We start from the raw sequence: 21,270 nt of genomic DNA on the forward strand, positions 1-21,270 counted from the left end.
AATTCTCATCATACTCACGGACGTCCATATCTTCAATGGGAAGAACTTGCCCCCGGCCCCATCTGCCCTCAGCGAGGCTACATAGCAGCTTTTTTTTCATCTTCTGGTCTCCCCTTTCTTCTCCTACTCCATTCTATTTTGTAAATTTAATCACTAAATGATAAGATGAGGGGACTGCCATTAAGGCATGTATGCCCGTCCTTCCCATTATTGTATTATACGTTGGCCTAGCCTTAATCACCACAATGTTCAATATTTGTGTAGCTTTCCTCGTCTCCTGGCCCATTGTCAAAGGTAGTTTAATTATCCCTTCTACGGGATATTTGACTCAAGTGATCCCGTAGATCGGCATATCAGTCAAGGTTAATTTAGAATCATTGTATCCCATCCTTATAAAGATATCATAAGAAAAATATCAACTAACGCTCCATTATCTACAATGATTTTCTTTACCGGATTGTCTCCTATGATATGCGTTATTACTAGAGAGCATCATGAGGAAACTTAATCCCCTTCCAAATCAAAGTCTTCGAACGGCATTAGTACTCCAGTCTCGGCCCTTTCAGGGCTTCCCCAACTATGTGCATAAACTCTCGAGCATATGACTTTAATAAATTTTTTAGAAAATTCAGCCACAGTTGGTTCTCCAAAGGTCATGTTGATCACCGCGCCTCGTGGTTGGGGGTTTCGCCCCTGATCTTCTTGATCCCTCCTTCGCTCATCAAATTTTTTTCTCCCATCTCACCATCTACGGTATACTTACTCAATTTTCTTTTTCGAATATGGAACTCAATCTCGTCTCTCAACTGTTAGCACTCATTGGTGTCATGGGCAGCATCATTTCCAAATCGACAATAGTTTCTTATATCCAACTTGGCCGGATCATCCTTCAAAGGCTTTGGCCAGCGAACATCTCTATCCCTTTCAATTTCCATTAAGATCTTACTCATAGGAGCATTCAATCTAGCATATTTAGTGAACTTTTACCCGAGTCCTCCCTTCTTTGGTGATGAATCAGAATCTTTGTTAACCCGAAGATACTTATCCTTTTCGTTATATTCTTGGTATGTTTTGCGCTACTTTCCACGAGTGGGCTCATTATATACCACTGTCTTGTTCATACTTTCCTCAACTTGGATATACTTTCCTGCTCTACTTTGAAATTATAGCGTGTTCTCTGGTGAACAATTTTCTAGAAACATTTTAAAGAATTTATCCTTGGTCTCTTATTGCAAAGTAATCATGGACATCTTATTATCAAGTTCCGGGACCTTCAAGGCCTCCTTTGTGAAACTATTCAAGTAGTCCCTAAAGGATTTCTTTGCTCCTTTCATAATGCTCATTAGGGATGCCGAACTTTTTTTATGTACCTTCTTGTTGATGAATTATTTAATGAAAGCCTGATTTATTTCTCTAACGCTATGCTCCAGAGTTTAAAAATGGAGAGAATAGAAGAGAAGAGAAAAAACAATTTTAAAATTTTCCTTCCTAGACGTGCTCCCGAGTTTTTTGGCGAGAGAAGATCCTCTCACAATATCTTCTTTTTCATGGTCACTTTTTCTCCTTTTTTACACAAACTCAGGAGCACACGACTGATTTATTTTCTTCTACTATTTCCCTTCTCTTCTCCTCTCCTCTCTCCTAAAAAATCACCAGAGCATAGCGTAAAGGATCTGATCAAATTCAGGGGAAAACAGTTATACTATCTTTGGGCCATCCCTGATAAGGTTTGAGGAAATACCCGATATTTAATAACATCATTTACGTGTTGCAACATCAGTGTATTAGAGAAAGTTATGACATGATTTTCCATATCCCCGGTCCCATCATAGGCTTTTATGGTGGGCATCTTGAACTTTCTTTTGATATGGGTATTCATGATCTCCACTGTAAAAGGCGGGGTTGGATCATCAGGGTCTCTGAGGGGGAGCAATTCAAACGGGTCTCCTCGAGGGACATTCATCATTTTTCTACTTGAGTAGTTCCTCTAGTTCATCTAAACGGGTCTCATCTTGAACTTTCTTTTGATATGGGTATTCATGATCTCGTAATTTTTAGAATTAGATTAATAATAGAATAAAAAGAACTAATATTAAATAAGAATTAGAATTTAAAATTAAATTAGAGTAATGAGCCAAAAATTTGGATCAGATTCCAATATGGATAACTTGTAGGTTAAGACAAAGGATTTTGTGCCAACGGTAATTTTCGATCTATGATTTATGCCATGGTTTGTGAAAATATTGAATTAGAACTTAGGACCGCGGTCACCGTATTGGAGTGACATTTTTCTGAAAATTTGGGACCGTTATCACCGGGTTGTAATGGTCGTGACATAGATTATGGATTTTGAATTATTGTTGTTTATGTGCTATGTGTATCGCATGTATCGAATAATAATAAGAATATATATCGAAAGTGTTTATTTCGCATATCATATCGTATAGATTATCGTATTTTGTTATTTGTGTGTGTTACTTGGCCTACTAGTTGGATCGATTGTTCTCTTACTGGGCTGTATAGCTTATTACTTACAATTTCAGGTTTCGCTTAAGAGTTCGAGTTGGATAACATTGGAGTTCGAGGACCTTAGATTTAGAGTAGATTGACTTTTGGACTTCTATTAGTTGCGCTTTCGTAATAGTACCTTTGTAATAGAATTTTGGTTTAATAAATTGAGTTTTATTTCAGATTTTTTTTAGATTTAATAGTCCGGAAGTGCGGGCTATTATAACTGCTTAGCCTGACTATTCTTCATATTTTCTCTTAAGCCTTAGGATTTCTGCTTCATAATCTTGTATCCCTTCCTCAAAAGTATGGGATGCCATCCCTTGAGTTTCCTAAAGCTCCGGGCGCCTGCCTTCAACGGGCTCGGGGTGCCTACCTCCAACAGGCTCGGGGTGCCTACCTCCAACAGGCACTTTGTCCCTAAATCTCCTCATGTGATGAGCATGCTCTGTTTATGTTAAGAATTAATAAGCATGTTTAGAAATAGATTTTAAGTTATAGTTGTAATTCATGTAGAGAACCTTTATATTGTAAATTTAATTTCAATTGTGAAATAATAATTGAATTATCATAATACCATTTTATTTTAAAAATGGTTTATTTTAAATAATGGGATTAATTTTATAAACAGTTGTGTGAAAGACACTTTAAAAATGATGAAAACTGTTGTATATCTCATTGCACATAATATTTTTAAAAAAATTGTTGTCTATTGATATTCTTTGCAATGGTTTAATTCTTTTACCCCATTGTCTTTTAAACAAAAAACATTCATGACAACGGTTTTAACTAGTTAAAAGAAGTTTATAAACTGTTGTTTATGAAAATATCGAATAAGTTAACAACAATGGTTTTTTCACAAAACCATTGTTGTTAAGTTAGGTAGACAATAGTTTAATAAAGAAACGGTTGTTTAAAGAATTTCCTAACAATGGTTAATATAGAGTACATGTTGTGAATTCTTGATTGTAACCATTATTAAAAAACGTTGTTGAATCTCACTTATTACAAGTGTATGAACAACCGTTGTCCAAGCTTCGATCACACGAGTGTTGGATAGACAACGGAAACTCTACCTGTCACACAACGGCAAAAAAATAGTTGTATGATTGCAAATATGTTGTAGTGCCTGGTCAGTTGATTATATGCTCTCTTTAGTTGCATAGGGTCTAGGGACATCTCGTTCATTATTAATTGGTCGCAGACCTCTAATAAAATTGGGGTCGTTTCATGGTTGCGGTTGAGGCAGTAGGGGCATTCTACTTCCTCCAGTATCAAAGTACAATGGCATTCCATATGTGGGTTTTGTTGGCCTATGGTGCATAATAGTTGACATCTCAAACCCCGTAGATTGTACCACCAAAGGAGCGGTTACAGTCGAGTTTTGAGGGTTCGCCCTAGAGTCGGGATTGGCTAAGATCCAGATTGTGGAATGATAGGATTCACCGTCCCTTGGTAGTAGGTGTGTGTGGTGAAATCTTCATGGCAGATGAGATTGTTTGAGTAGTTCTAGTTGATACTCCTTCTGAAATGCTATTTTCGTTTTGTAGGGTTACCATGATTGATATATTCTTCCCACAGATGACGCCAAATGTTATCGGTAAAAATTAATTTGTATTTAATGCTAGGGTTCGTGAGCTCTAGGCCCTTGATTGACTGCTCTCGTGTTTCGGGACTCAGATATGCCTTCATACGATGCGTACTATGATCTATTCTAAGGATCAAGCCAAAAATGTAGTTCTGATCCGTGGGGAGAGACCCCTTATGTAGGCATGGGTAGTCCTAAATTAGATTCGGGCTAGGAGACTTGATGAACAAGTCTCAGACTTAGATTGGACTTTGAAGTCTTAGAATGAAAGAAGTTGATTCCTTGCCCTACAGGTTTCTTGGAGGCCAAACTCCGGAGAATTATACACTCAATAGGATATTATTTAATAGTTGATTTTCCCAATATTTATTAATTACAAAATTAATAAATATTTAAGGTTTCAGACAATATCTAATGGGCTTCTCTTACGGACCATATTAAGTCTAATTAATGTTATTTTAATTACGTAATTATGAATAATTTTATTCTAAAATTATTTACACTAAGCAACTTTTCTTATAAATTACATATTGTGTTTCTGAAAAATTGAAATCTATTATTTATTTTTAACTCTGCAAAATGTTTAATTTAATTTCTTAAAATTGCATTTTTCATAAAAAATAGAATCTAAATTAGTTATTAAATTTAAAATTTGAATTATTCTTGTTGACTTTTAACAATTGCAGTTGCACTAGTTACATCAAGAAATGATTCATATTCAAAATTTATCATTTGAATTGTGTTTTTATATAAATAAATAAAATAATGAACCTAATTAGAACTTTGTTCGATTTTTATGATGCAAGTAAAACAAACAAGCGAATTCTTTTTAAACATTAAAAAAATATGAGTGAAGATAAATAACAAACAAATAGAAAATCAATTAAAATCAAGAAAAAGAAATTTTCAGGAAATTTCCTATATTTTACCAGCTGCCTATATAAGTTCGCGGGTGTTGCACATACCCCATAAACCCTAGATCGCCGCACCCATCGTACCATATTAAAGAACTTCATAATTCAGTTACATCAAAAAGGAGAGCGGATCTGGAGACGACATCATAGTCCATGTGCTAAAGGTACAACTAGTTTCTAACGTATTAGATTTTGATTTGATTTTTTAGAAGTTGTCAATTCTAATATTTGATTATTTTTTTGTTTCAAATATTTATAGTTTTATCAGGGATTGTTCATGTTACATCAAAAGGGTTGCTAAGGCAGAGAGGCAGAGGAGTGGTATCCACACTATTTCTCCTTTTAATTCTTTTATATTGCTTTTTATTTAATTGTATTGAAATATCTGAATGTTTTGTTCAGGATGTGATACGAAAGATTAGGTCTCTAAGTTGTTTAAAACAGACCCAGAAGAATCTGCGTAATTTCTGCCAATGGGACTGTTTCTAATCCCGCGATTTTCCATCCCCATTCTTCTGTTGTTGTTATCATCTAGGAGGTATAACTCTTGTCTTCCTTACTATTGCTTCAACTTCAAATTTTTTTACGTATTCTGGTATTATGCGTACTAATTTTTTTAAATATCTTATGCTTTTGTTCAGGATGTCCCTCTAAAGATCAAGTGTGTGTAGTCCATACATGTGGCTTGATCCTAGGACGGAGTGGCAGACGGAATGGAGGACTCTCCTAAGAGAACAGTGGCCATCAAATTCAAGCAACGGAATATTATTCTGTTTTGTAAAGTATACAAAAGAGAAATGTAGTAAAAGGATACATAAGGATACACATATATGTAGCTTAAAATTTTTATGGAAACATGAATTCTATGGAAACAGAAATGTGATTAACACAATAATAATATACACGATATAAAGAGAGATTTTTGGTAGAATCATCACCTAGTGAAGATTTCTTCCACAGTCATATTTATACTCCTTTGTACCACAGATCTTGTGGTGAGCTTTTAGGTCCTAATGCACAGATTTCTTTTCGCGTTTTTGAGAGAAGTGCTTCTTCGTTCCAGTCAAATCTCCGAGAGCTCTTGCAGGATGGTGATAGTCACAGCTGTGTTCTCGGAAGATGTACAGCTTTCTCGTCATCACTTCCTCGTTGGTCTTTTGCTTGAGCTTCCAAGGCAGATTGTGGCCTCTCCTCTGAAGCTGCAAGTTTTTATTATTTTTGTAATTTAATAAAGATTTTACTTGAACTATGTATCTTGTATAAGGTCCTATATGTTGTATAAAGGTGAGTTGTATCTTTATTATCTAACTTACCACTATCAATTTGGTACCCAAATGTTTGAGAAAAAAATATATTTGTTATACTTCAAAGTTTTGTATTTATTTCATTTACTATAGATTTTACTTGGATTGTGTATCTTGCTTAAGGTAGGATATGTTGATCAATATCGGTGGGTCACTACAAGAAATATGGCATTTACCAACCGCAATTTCAGTTGGCAGAGGGCCAAAATTGGCCTGTATTCAGAAATAACGTCTGATTGGATTATCCATGGAGTTATTTACATTTTTACCAAATTTTTCGCCGACTCACCGGGACTACTTTCACGTGTGCATGACATTTGACGGACCTATCTCACATATCATGGACCCACATCCTGATATGGCAGTGCTACACGGTAGTGGGGCTCATGAACACGTGGCCTTACACCTCACTTAAGTATGCAAACTGCAACCGACTATTGCGATATCCTCCAAATCTGGGATCTAGATTTAAGAGTCACTAACGGATAAAGAATACTATTATATGGGTAACAGAATAAAATAGTAAATATGATCCTGGCATACAAATAATATAATCCTAAATCGATCACAAGTTATAATATGGAACGACCACTGCTATAACCCTTGAGTTATAAAACCCATAAGTCTATTTAAAAATACAAACTACTGCTAACACATGTTTTGTAAAGTAGTACGTACCATAGTAATAGGATATTTATTTATTTTAACATATCTTAGGATTCTAGGACGGAGTGGCATACAGAATGGAGGACGCTCCTAAGAGAACAAGAACTGGGGATAGAATACGCAGGAAAGGAAGGTAATTTAGGCACAGTGTCCATCAAATTCAAGCAACGGAATCCTATGGAGTTATTATTATTCTATTTTGTAAAGCAATATTTACAGTAACAGTAGGATACATATGTATGTACCTTAAAAGTTTTATCTTTTTTATAGGTTACTCTAAACAATAACGAAGCAAACTTTATTTTCTTTATTCCACTTCTTTGTGAATATAAACTATATATATTAGCAGTAATGTGTTTATCTTAATTTTTGTTATAATTAAAGCTTCAAAATTAAAATAAGTAACAGTTATGTTTTTAGTATAACTAAGTAATTCATGGTTATTTTAAGGGAGCTACTGGTATTCGTCAAGGAGACCCCATGTCTCCATATTTATTTGCTTTGTGCATGAACATTCTATATTGTCTCTTGTCTAAAACCCCTCCAGGTTTTAAACACTATTGGAGATACAAGGAGCTTAATATTTCCCATATTTTTTATGCTGACGATGTGCTTTTGTTTGCCCATGGTTCTAGGGACTCTGTTATGCATATCATGGATAGTTTGTCTACCCTTTCTGCTTGGAGTGATCTCCATCCTAGTGTGCATAAAAGCACAAGCTACTTTTGCACCTGCGAGCACGATCTTACTAATTGGTTCGATGACACCTAATCTTTCCGGAGGGGGAGTTACCTGTTTGTTTTTTGGGTGTCCCTTTGATCTCATCTCAGCTTTGTATTAAGGATTGCATCCCTCTCATTTCTAAAATCACTTCAAGACTTATTTCCTGGGTCAACTTGCTCTTGTCCTTGGCTGGTAGGGCTATGCTTATCAAATCAATCATCCATGCTATACAAGGATTTTGGAGCAATCACTTCTTGCCCCGTTCGGCTGTTCACCAAGATATCCAATCTCTCCTAACTCGGTTTCTTTGGAAAGGTAATATTAACCATAAGGGAGGCGCCAAGGTGGCGTGAAATTCTCTTTGTCTCCCTAAGGAGGAGGGTGGTCTCGTCTTAAAGAATATGGTGCAATGGAACCGTGCCCAGCTTATTCATCATTTTCTTAAGGTCTGCACGAAATCTTGTTCTCTTGGGGCTTCTTGGGTCAACCACTCAGTTCTCAAGTAAAGGTATTTCTGGGCTATTGATTTACCTAGTGATTGTTCCTGGATTTGGAAGAAAATTCTCCGGCTTCGAGGTGTGGCACTCCAGTTTATTACGTACCATATTGTTGATGGGATTTCAATATCTTTGTGGTTTGATCCTTGGTGGAGTCACTGTTGCCTTGCCAACTCTATTAGTTCCCCTATCATTGCTCAGTGCTCTCTCCCTAGCAATCAAAGGTAGGAGCCATTATTTGCAATTGGACCTGGGTCCTTCCAAGGCCAAACCCTAGAACTCATCATGTTGACCCTATGCTCACTCGTTGGATACATGATTCCAATCTCCCTTCTATGCACTTCCAAGGACGTGATCAAATTCTCTGGGATGGCCTTGATGCCTCTAAGGTTCGAATTTGGCATATCTGGAATTTGATTCGAGATACGGGGACCATAGTCTCATGGCATAAGGCAGTTTGGCATAGGCTTCGCATTAACAGGTTTGTTTATCATCAATGGCTCTACTGCCATGACCGTCGTAGAATTTTGGTTCGGTTACACAGGTTTTGCACCTCGTCTACTCAGCAGTGCTATCTATGCATTTTAGGCCGAGAAACCAATAATCACTTATTCTTGTACTGCTCATTTAGCCATTGGGTTCTTAATAGTCTTTTCTCGTTTACTGGTCTGGCTACCCACTGTGATTCTTGGATTCATTTCTTGGAAAGGTTGATTTCCTTACAGGATTCTGCTAAGAGCAATGTCGCTCTTTGCTTTGCCCAGGTCTTTTGTTACCATATTTGGCGGGAGCCGAATGCGAGGGCTCACGACAGAGGTGTTTCCATGCCTGAGAAGATACTTCAGGGAATTTTAGTCGACATCAAAGCCCGTCTCAGTGCTTCGAAGTGGTTTGATTCTATTATTTGTAATAGGCCTGATATGAACATCTGTCTTAATTGTTCACAATCCTTTAGCTGCTTTTCAGTTGTTGTTGTAGTTGTAGTGTCTTTTTATCTCCAATCTCTTGTAGATTGGTTATAGATACTTCTGTCTATGGCTTGTCATAGATGGTAAGGTGCATCCCTTGTTTATTCTCTTCTCTTCTTTCTTCTAAAATAAATTCAATTTAGCAAAAAAAACAATTACTTTATTTTAGAAAAAACTTCCAAATAAGATTGATGCAGCATATAATTATTATCTCCCGTTATTTTCTCACAAATTTTTGTTGAATCTACTAATTAAATTTTACAATTGTTTACCGCTATGCCAATAAGTTTTCAACAGTTTCATCTTACATGAACTCCTTACCGGTGAATAATTTCTCACCGAAAAAAGCAACAAATGTAAAACTCTAAAAGAATCATGATTCATTAATCTAATTATAATATTAACAGTGCACTATCTTCGGTAGACAATAAGTTTGCAATTAACTCCCCATACATATCATTTTCATCACTTTAAGCCGTAAGTTTCCATTCAATGAATGAAAATAATAAAATAAATGAAAAAATAAAGAAGCTAGTGAAGAAATTGCTTGCTCAACTCGTGATATTTCACTTAGATTCTCCTTCAAATGTTTTTTCTTTAAATTTCACTCCTTTGGAAAAATAATGGATCAGTGTAAATACCCTATAAAAAGCCGGCCATCTTAATTTATCATGAATAGCCACATCAATAGGTAAATTCTTTTTAATTGTTTATTTACCAAAATATAAAATTATATCATTTGATTACAAATAACATAAATTGAAAATAACCAAACTCATTGGTGGAAAAGCTAAATCCTTAGCGAGTCCTTCGTATTAATACTATTACTACAAAAAAGGCAATGTTCCAGCTGTTTATATTCATAATTTATACAAATCCTGCTGAAAAAATGTCTGTATTTGCTGCATATATTTGCTACATACGATCTAAAAGAGGATTCGTACAAGAAGAGTAATTAGAAATGGTTACTTCAACATGCCTTTCAGGAGATCTAAAGTCGGATTATATAAATTTTGAACCTGACACAAAGGCAATATTTCTAATATTAGTGCGGTTTAGCAATTAATATCATTAAATGATTCCGTGAAATTTAATTTAAAGATATATACATATATATATATATATATATATGAATTTTGTATTGAACATTATATATGTGTGGAAGTAATTAAATTATAACCATATGACTGTCATGTGTCCATATTTTTTATCCTCATTTTCAACGGAGTATAACGAACCAATATGGTTGCTCGCAATTATGATGATAACCCAACAAGTACCAACCCACCAAAGCATTGGTTGGAAATACTATCATAATCGACCTATTTTGGTTGGTTATGCTTTTTGCAGGTCCCATCTCAGGGCACAATGGTCTTGTGATTAAAAGGCTACCACTACAAGAAAAACGGGTACATACGACAGTCCAAAAACCGGTCGTATTTAGTTAGATACGACTGTTTTCGGTCGTATTTAACTAAATAGGACCGGTCGCATTCGGTCGAGTCATATTTAGTAACCGGTCGAATTTAGTATACGGAGCGGCTAAATTCGACCGCTTAAATTCGACCGAATGCGGTGGAATTTGTTTTTCACCAAAAAATTGAAAATCCCGCCAAAAAATTTGAATTTTTTGAAAAAATTTGAAAAAGTCCGCCTAAAATATAAATTCGACCGTATATGATTGAAAATATTGTTCTAAATTCGACCGTATACGGTTGAATTAACGAGCACCAGATTTTTAAAAAAAAATCTCGCCGTAAAATTTTCAAATTCCGACGAGCTTCAAAAAATCCGGCAACCATTCCGATAACTCCGATCTTGCCAAAAATTGAATTTTTCGGTTTAATTTTACACATCAAATTAGTCTACATCGTTCCCACAATCCCAAAATGACCCCAACAATAACATGTCAATGATATAATTCATTTTCCGATCAAAATGGTAACTTTTCCGGCCAAATTCAAAATCATATTAATCTTTGTAAAATTCGACGCTTAATATCACAAAACAAAGCTAATAACGTATACAATTGATTATCAACAATTATATTAACATAAAACAATTATCAAGAAAAAAATAATGAATCAAAAATCATACCAAATTCGATTTTACACAAATTTCAAGTTTGCACTTCGAAATTTTCATATACATACTCCTCCAACTTTCCTCAATACAAACTCATAATCAAAAACGAAATTAAAACACAAAATTTCAAAGACCCGCCTAATTTTTTGTTCGGAAAATAAAGATAAAAGATGGATTTTGTGATGCGCGTGTTTATATGAGTTGTAGAAAAATAGAAGAGAAGGGGATTGGTAAATGATGAAAAGGAGGTTGACTGTGGCGCCCTCCAAACCCGGGTCAGAAGTTTGGGGTCCACACACACACTTTATTTATAACCTGCTTATAGCAATATTAAAAATAATAATAATATGCAATGACCCTACTTATCAACTATCACGGATCGCAACAGGTTAAAGTATACACACAAGCCAAACACACTAATATATTACATACCGATCAAATCCCAACCATTCAAACTCAAACTGAGTATTAACATATTACAAACTTTTACAATTTTAAATTATTCCAAAAAGAAGCCTACTAGCTCAGCTCCAACAGCCTTAATCCCTAGCTCTCGCACTGGACTGAAGATCCTCGCTACCAACTGGTTCCTTTTTAATTGGAAAGAATATAAACAACATCGCACAAACGAGCTAACTAGCTCAGCAAGTCACAATGACAAAACTGAGAATAATGATCATCAAGTGAATATGGTTATGATATCAAGTGAACAATGGATTATGATTTAGAATTGGATACTATGTTTTTATTTTAAAAACCAAGGTTAGGCTGCTGATCAGTCACGCACTAACCCCATGCAAAGCACACAGCATTGCTCTCACTACTGGATCCAAGGCACACATTGGCCTAACTTGACCATTAAATGGTCTGACCACGAATCTGGTCCACAATTTTATAAAAGCAATCCAATTCTAACATAATAACAGAATGAACAATAATAAACAATAATCAGAATCATTAACAACAGTGAGTACTTAACAATGAAAGAGTTTCAACCCTTGTATGGATCAACAAGGTACTTTCATAGCTTGAATGCTGGGTAATGAAAGAATTGGATAACAAAGGAATCAACGTTTCAAGGTTTCAAGGATTTGGTCTTTTAAAGAATAAGATATCATGGGTTGAGTATATAAGCAATTCAGTTTAGTGTTTGGTATTTTGTTTGTATGTACTTGTGGAGTAGTATCGTAGATTAGTGGTTCGTGTTTGGGTATACAATAATAAATGGTTTAGAAAGAATAAGGTTCATGGCTCAAGAACAATAACTGAAATCAGGGTTTAGGTTTCTGTGCTTCAAAGCACTTGCAATATCAACAGGGCAATTGAGTACTACAATATCTCGAAAAAGCTCAGAACACTTGCCTGGTATTAGCTTACTATCTTGCACTCGCTTCCAATCACAATCGTCTTACTCCTCAACTACATGTTTCCCTTTCCTACGTCTTGCCTCTTCTGCTCACATATCATAAGCATCTATCAATAATCAATTCATACGATTCTATTCAACACATACTTCTATCTACCCTTTCACCCAAATTCGATTAATGGATTGAAAGTTATGCAATAACCAAGTAAACACCGAATGTATAGACGGATAGTCAATCAACAAGTCACATATAACACATAATACATCACATAATCAATGACAAATCATTTATAAAGAAGTCTCAGGTTATAAATAGGCTTTCGGGTATTTAAAATGATTTTTAAAACATTTTTCGGAATTAAAACGGGTCGTTGGATTAATTTCGGGTTAATAAACAGGGTTCGGCTGGCCAATTCTGGCTCCGAAACAATTTTATAATAATTATCGAGCCTTGGAAATAATTTAGAATAATATTTTAAAGATCAAAACTATTTTTGGGAATTTTTAAATCATTTTTAAATAATAAAATCTAATTAAATAATTAATTAAAATCAATTAATAATTAATTAAATCAATTAATCAATTAATTTTCGAATTAATTGACCAATTAATCAATTAAAAATTAACTGAAATTAATTAACTAATTAATTCAGATTTATTTTTGAATTAAAAATAATTTTCGGAATTAAAAAACTAATTTTTTTAGAATTTTCAAAAATTAAAAATGAATTTTGATAATAAAAATAAATAGGAAATATGATTTTTAAATATTTTATAAACATGAATCCTATTTTTGGAAACTTTGCAAACTACAGGGACTAAACTTCACCATCTTCAACACTACAGGGACTAAACTGCAATTTTGCATTTCCAGTCGCCGGAAAATCGGGGGTGGCCGGAGAAGACGATCACGGCATCCTCACCCCACCAACACCTCCATATCAACACTACACAACACCAGGAACTTGTTCATACAATCAAAACATTCTAATCATCCCTGTTCTGGCCGAAAATTGGCCAAGAACATCGCCGATTTCCGGCGAACATCGTAAATCTTTAAAAGACAACTCCCTTCGATTCAAGCATCCTCTGTTAACGAGCTATATATCAATCGATTGCAAATTTCATAAGAAACACAACCCACTATAAATCAACAGCTAATAACCCCTGAATCAAAAACCCCCAAATTTCAATTGAAAACATTCATACGGGTTATAAACCTTAATTTTAAAATTCGAAAATCAAACTCAAATTTCAACATGTTATTGAACTCCAAATCAAACGTATAATATACCAAAATCATCAGGAAAACAAGCTCTACAACATGCAATCATCAAATCATACAAACAATCATCCGAACAAAAATTCATATTTTTCATAAAAATAATTCGAAAATTAATAAATTTTTAGAAATTAAACCTTTGATTCTGCAGGTGTATGGGTTACAGATTCTGATAGAGCTTCTCAAGACCTTGAAATCCAGTACTCGAGCTTTTCAAACAAAGATCAATAATACCTTCAAAAGTTGGTTTGATTCTTGAAACAGTTTATGAATATATGATTTTTCTCTATAAAATTATATATTTATCTGTCTACAAATGATTTTGATACGAAATAAAATACGGTAAAAGGCTATTTATATTTACGGAAAACTAGTATCTCGTTGGATCATTCCGGATATAAAATGGTACGTTTATTTATAAAAACTGATCCAAATGGTATCGGTTTTCGGGATAATTATCCAAATCAGTACAATTTGTACTACGGTCTTGGTCTCAGCGCCTGGTTACACGTATTACGAAGTGATAATTGTGATAGTTTAATTAAAAGCTCCCGTTTATCGAAAATACGGGTTTTATTGATTCACCGAAACGAATATTGTATCGAAAATGTTGCGCCGGGACCCGCGCAGGACAAACCGTACGCCGGATCGAAAAAGTCGAAACATGGAAAATTCTTGGAATATTACAATTAGGTTAGGAAGGAGTTCTCGGAAGAGTTTCGGGTTCCAAAAACGTAACAACGGTTGACGTCGATTGGTTCCCGTTTTTATAAAATAGATTTTAAATACTCGGAAAAAGATTTTATAAATTTCATATGATTCTTATAAATTCATAAATCAACATAAAAATAATTAGGAAGATATGACAATTATCTATATTTTATTTTGGACATATAAAAATTAAAATACTCAATAAATAATATTATTGAATATCCAAATACAAATAACACTTAACAGTTAATTCACAGAATAGATACTGAACACACATAATAATCATTTAATTGGCAAAAATAATTACACGGTATATCCCGGATATTACATCCTTCCCCCCTTAAAAGGATTCTGTCCTCAGAATCTCCTAAGAAAACAAATGAGGGTACTTTCCTCTCATATCACTTTCTAACTCCCAGGTTGACTCTTCAACCTTTGGGTTTCTCCATAATACTCTTACTAACTTTACCACTTTATTTCTCAATACTTTCTCTCTCTCCTCTAGAATCTCTATCGGACTCTCTACATATGACAAATCTTCCTGAAGCTCTATTGGCTCATATTCTATTACATGCCTAGAGTCTGGATTGTACTTCTTAAGCATTGATACGTGAAAAACATTGTGAATGTGCTCCATGTGCGGTGGTAATGCCAATTCATAAGCTACTTTGCCAACGCGCTTTAAAATCTCAAAAGGTCCGACATATCTTGGGCTTAACTTCCCTTTCTTTCCAAACCTCGTTAGTCCTTTCCATGGTGATACTTTCAATAATACCAAGCTCCCTTCTTCAAATTCCATGTCTTTCCTTGACTGATCTGCATACTTCCTCTGACGATCTTGTGCGGCTATTAATCTCTTCTGGATAATTTAACAACTTCCTTTGTCTGCTGCACCAATTCAGGTCCGAGTATTTTGCGTTCTCCTACTTCGTCCCAATATACTGGAGATCTACATTTGCGTCCATAAAGGGCTTCATAGGGTGGCATCCCAATGCTGGCGTGATAACTGTTGTTATAAGCAAACTCTACCAGGGGTAAATGCTCGTCCCAACTTCCTTTGAAATCAATAGCACAAACACGTAACATGTCCTCGATTGTCTGGATCGTTCTTTCACTTTGGCCGTCCGTCTGCGGATGATAGGCCGTACTCATATTCAATTTTGTTCCTAAACATTCTTGAAAACTCTTCCAAAATCTTGAATTAAATCTTGGATCTCGATCAGATACAATAGATACTAGAACTCCATGACGAACTATAATTTCCTTTAGGTACATATGGACTAACTTGTCGAGCGAAAATCTTTCATTTATAGGCAGAAAATGAGCTGACTTGGTAAGTCTATCCACTATAATCCAAATGGCATCATGATTAGCCCTTGTCCTTTGTAATCCAACTATAAAATCCATGGCAATGTGTTCCCACTTCCATTCTGGAATCTCCAATGGCTGTAGCAATCCGCTTGGTCTCTGATGCTCTACTTTAACCCTCTGACAGGTATAAGATTTGCTAATCCATTCCGCAATTTCCATCTTCATGTCTGGCCACCAATAATTCTTCTTTAAATCTCTATACATCTTGGTACTTCCTGGATGGATGGAATACCTTGAATTATGTGCCTCCTGTAGAATTTCATTCTTTAACTTTGTCACCGGTGGAATCCAAATTCTAGATGAAAACCTCAGAATACCTTGGTCATCTTTCTGCGTGAATAACTCTTCCCCTACCATACGATTTATATCTTGATCCATTACATCTTCTTGACATTTCTTTATTTTCTCTAATAATTCCGGTTGGAAAATCATACTGTACACTTTTACTTCCTCAGGCTTGCAAACTCTAATCTCCAATTCCAATTTCTGAAATTCCTTATATATCTCTTCAGGTACGGATAATACATTTAATCTTTCCTTCTAACTTAACGCGTCTGCTATAACATTTGCTTTACCGGGATGATAATTAATCGAGCAATCATAATCCTTGATCAACTCTAACCATCTCCTTTGCCTCATATTAAGTTCCTTCTGGGTAAATATATACTTCAAACTTTTGTGATCCGTATAAATTTCACATTTCTCTCCATACAGATAATGTCTCCAAATCTTCAAAGCAAACACTATGGCTGCTAGTTCCAAATCATGAGTAAGATACTTTTGTTCGTGTGGTTTTAATTGCCTTGACTCATACGTAATCACCTTGTCGTGCTGCATAAGAACACATCCTAATCCTTTGTAAGAAGCATCACTATAAATTACGAAATTCCCTTGATCATCTGGAAGTGACAAAACAGGTGCAGTGATTAATCGTCACTTCAACTCCTGAAAACTTTCCTCGAATTTGTCGTTCCATATAAACTTCTCATTCTTTCGCGTAAGCTTTGTTAATGGTGTGGCAATCCTCGAGAAATTTTGAACAAATCGACGATAATATCCCGCCAATCCTAAGAAACTTCTTACCTCGGTTGGTGTTCTCGGTCTTTCCCAATTCGTAATTGCCTCGATCTTTGCCGGGTCCACTTTGATCCCTTCATTACTAACTATGTGTCCTAAGAACTGAACCTCCTGTAACCAAAACTCACACTTCGAGAATTTAGCATACAACTTCTTTTTCCTTTAAATCTCCAAAGTTGTTCTTAAATATTTCGCATGATCCTCTTCCGTCTTTGAATAGATCAAAATATCGTCTATAAATACAATAATGAACTTGTCCAAGTATTCCTTGAAAATTCTGTTCATCAGGTCCATAAATGCTGTCAGGGCGTTGGTCAATCCAAAAGACATTACTAGAAATTCATAATGTCCATACCTTGTTCGGAAAGCTGTCTTTGGTATATCTTCTGGCTTGATCTTCAGTTGATGATTTGGTCAAACAAATCATCAATTCTGAGTAACGGATACTTATTCTTGATTGTAAGCTTGTTGAGCTCCCGGTAGTCGATACACAGTCTCATGCTTCTGTCTTTCTTCTTGACAAATAATATCGGTGCACCCCACGGGGACACACTGGGTCTGATTACTCCTTTCTCTAACAGCTCTTGCAATTGCTCCGCTAACTCTTTCATCTCAACGGGCGCCATTCTATACGGGGCCTTGGATACTAGTTCTGTTCCAGGTGCTAAGTCGATCGCAAATTCAATTTCTCTATCTGGAGGAAGTCCTAGCAATTCGTCGGGAAATATGTCTGGAAATTCATTCACTACTGGAATATCCTCAAGTGTTGCTGACTCCTGACTTTTGTCAATCACGTATGCTACAAAATGCTCGCATCCTTGCCGTAATAACTTCTTAGCTTGAATTATTGTTAAGAACTTCTTTACTTGCTTCTGTCCCTTGAACGTTACTATCTTTTCGTCAGGCGTCTTCACCATTACCTTCTTATTTCGACAATCTATCTGGGCATCGTGCTTAGATAACCAATCCATCCCTAATATAACGTCAAATTCTCCTAACTTAAATGCTATCAAATCTACATAAAACTTACTACCAGAAATCTCAACCTCACAATTCCCACAAACTTGATTCACAGTTACAAGTTCTTGATTTGCTAACTCCACAGTCATTATTTTATTTAAATACCCAACTGGACATTTTAACTTACTAACAAAATCTTGTGAAACAAACGATCGAGTTGCTCCCGAATCTATTAACACTTTGGCACATAAAGAATCCATATTAAGCGTACATGCCACGATATCCGTATCCTGGATAGCATCCTTCATTGACATGTCGAAAACTCTAGCCCATGGAGTCTCATTTACTGCTGGGGTAGATCCCATGATCCTCAAGGCATTACTGACTGGGGCTGATGTCTTGCAATCCCTGGCCATATGTCCAGGCTTTCCACATTTGAAGCACGTAAATCCAATGGATGGAACCTTCACTGCTGGATTCCGGATAGGCTGATCCTTATTTGTTGGCTCTCTAGCTGGCTGATTTCGGCACTCCCTCGAATAGTGCCCTTTCTGGTTGCATTTAAAACATACCACATTCAACTTGTTACAAACTCCTCCATGCTTCTTTCCACATACTTGACAATCTGGAAAAGTTAATCTCAACTGATTCGGCTGATTCACATTAGCTGGACGGTTGCCCTGGCCTCCGTCTCCTGCATTTTGTCTCCTGAAATTAAAATTTCTCCCTGGCTGGAACATGCCTTTCTTATAGTTTGGAAACTTCCCTGGTTGTGACTGACCCTCACTTTCCTCAACCTTCCTTTTCTTGCTCTCTTTCTCCTGCTGTGACATCTCACTTTCGGTATCCGCAATCATAGCCTTCTGTACAACCCCTGCATAGGTCTCCAACTCAAAAATAGTTACCTTCCCTCTAATCTATGGATTCAAGCCTTGCTGGAATCTCTTAGCTTTCTTTCTATCAGTATCAAGATATGATGGCACATACCTTGACAATTCTTCAAATTTACTCTTATAATCTGCCACCGACATAGTTCCTTGCTTTAACTCTAAAAACTTCAGCTCCATCTGATCTTGACCAAACTGAGGAAAATACTTTTCTAGAAATAATTCCTTAAACCCTTCCCAAGTAATAACATCTGTACCTTCCAATGTCTTCACCATCTCACACCAGTAGGTGGTCCCATTTTTCAAATAGTAACTCGCAAACTCAACCTTTTGTTCCTCCTTCACTTTCACTAAGGCAAATGCCTTCTCTATTTCTTTTAACCACACATTTGCTTCAATCGGTTCTAGGGAACCCTTGAATTCTGGTGGGTTTATCGCCTGAAAAGTTTTAAAGGTTACCTGGGGATTAGTCTGTCTCTGTTGTTGTTGTGCCAGGTGAACTGTTTGTTGGGCCAAGATTTGAAGAATCTGGGCTATTGCTGGGTGTATGGGTCCTGGGTTCACTTTCTGGTTTGTATCATCTTGGTTGTTATTGTTGTTGTTAGTTTCTTCATTCTGGGTGTTGATGCGGGTATTTCTTCTGGGAGGCATTTTCTGTAAAGAATCAAACAATTTATTTAGCTTTTGAAATAAATCTTTGCATAAAGGGAAAGTTTTGTAAAACAAGAATATCTCTTTTTGAAAACAGTTGTAACTAAGTAAATTGCATGCTTCTGTCTTTCTCCTTGACAAATAATACCGGTGCACCCCACGGGGACACACCGGGTCTGATTACTCCTTTCTCTAACAGCTCTTGCAATTGCTCCGCTAACTCTTTCATCTCAACGGGCGCCATTCTATACGGGGCCTTGGATACTGGTTCGGTTCCAGGTGCTAAGTCGATCGCAAATTTAATTTCTCTATCTAGAGGAAGTCCTGGCAATTCGTCGGGAAATATGTCTGGAAATTCATTCACTACTGGAATATCCTCAAGTTTTGCTGACTCCTGACTTTTGTCAATCACGTATGCTACGAAATGCTCGCACCCTTGCCGTAATAACTTCTTAGCTTGAATTATTGTTAAGAACTTCTTTACTTGCTTCTGTCCCTTGAACGTTACTATCTTTTCGTCAGGCGTCTTCACCATTACCTTCTTATTTCGACAATCTATCTGGGCATCGTGCTTAGATAACCAATCCATCCCTAATATAATGTCAAATTCTCCTAAATTAAATGCTATCAAATCTACATAAAACTTACTACCAGAAATCTTAACCTCACAATTCCCACAAACTTGAGTCACAATTATAAGGTCTTAATTTGCTAACTCCACAGTCATTATTTCATTTAAATACCCAACTGGACATTTTAACTTACTAACAAAATCTTGTGAAACAAATGATCGAGTTGCTCCCGAATCTATTAACACTTTGGCACATAAAGAATCCATATTAAGCGTACCTGCCACGATATTCGTATCCTAGATAGCATCCTTCATTGACATGTCGAAAACTCTAGCCCATGGAGTCTCATTTACTGTTGGGGTAGATCCCATGATCCTCAAGGCATTACGGACTGGGGCTGATGTCTTGCAATCCCTGGCCATATGTCCAGGCTTTCCACATTTGAAGCACGTAAATCCAATGGCTAGAACCTTCACTGCTGGATTCCGGATAGGCTGATCCTTATTTGCTGGCTCTCTAGCTAGCTGATTTCGGCACTCCCTCGAATAGTGCCCTTTCTGGTTGCATTTAAAACATACCACATTCAACTTGTTACAAAATCCTCCATGCTTCTTTCCACATACTTGACAATCTGGAAAAATTAATCTCAACTGATTCGGCTGATTCACATTAGCTGGACGGTTGCCCTGGCCTCCGTCTCCTGCATTTTGTCTCCTGAAATTAAAATTTCTCCCTGGCTGGAACATGCCTTTCTTATAGTTTGGAAACTTCCCTGGTTGTGACTGACCCTCACTTTCCTCAACCTTCCTTTTCTTGCTCTCTTTCTCCTTCTGTGACATCTCACTTTCGGTATCCGCAATCATAGCCTTCTGTACAACCCCTGCATAGGTCTCCAACTCAAAAATAGCTAGCTTCCCTCTGATCTATGGCTTCAAGCCTTGCTGGAATCTCTTAGCTTTCTTTCTATCAGTATCAAGATATGACAGCACATACCTTGACAATTCTTCAAATTTACTCTCATAATCTACCACCGACATAGTTCCTTGCTTTAACTCTAAAAACTTCAGCTCCATCTGATCTTGAACAAACTGAGGAAAATACTTTTCTAGAAATAATTCCTTAAACCCTTCCCAAGTAATA

Source organism: Apium graveolens, chromosome 8, assembly GCF_009905375.1.
Source record: "Apium graveolens cultivar Ventura chromosome 8, ASM990537v1, whole genome shotgun sequence".
Lineage (NCBI taxonomy): Eukaryota > Viridiplantae > Streptophyta > Magnoliopsida > Apiales > Apiaceae > Apium > Apium graveolens.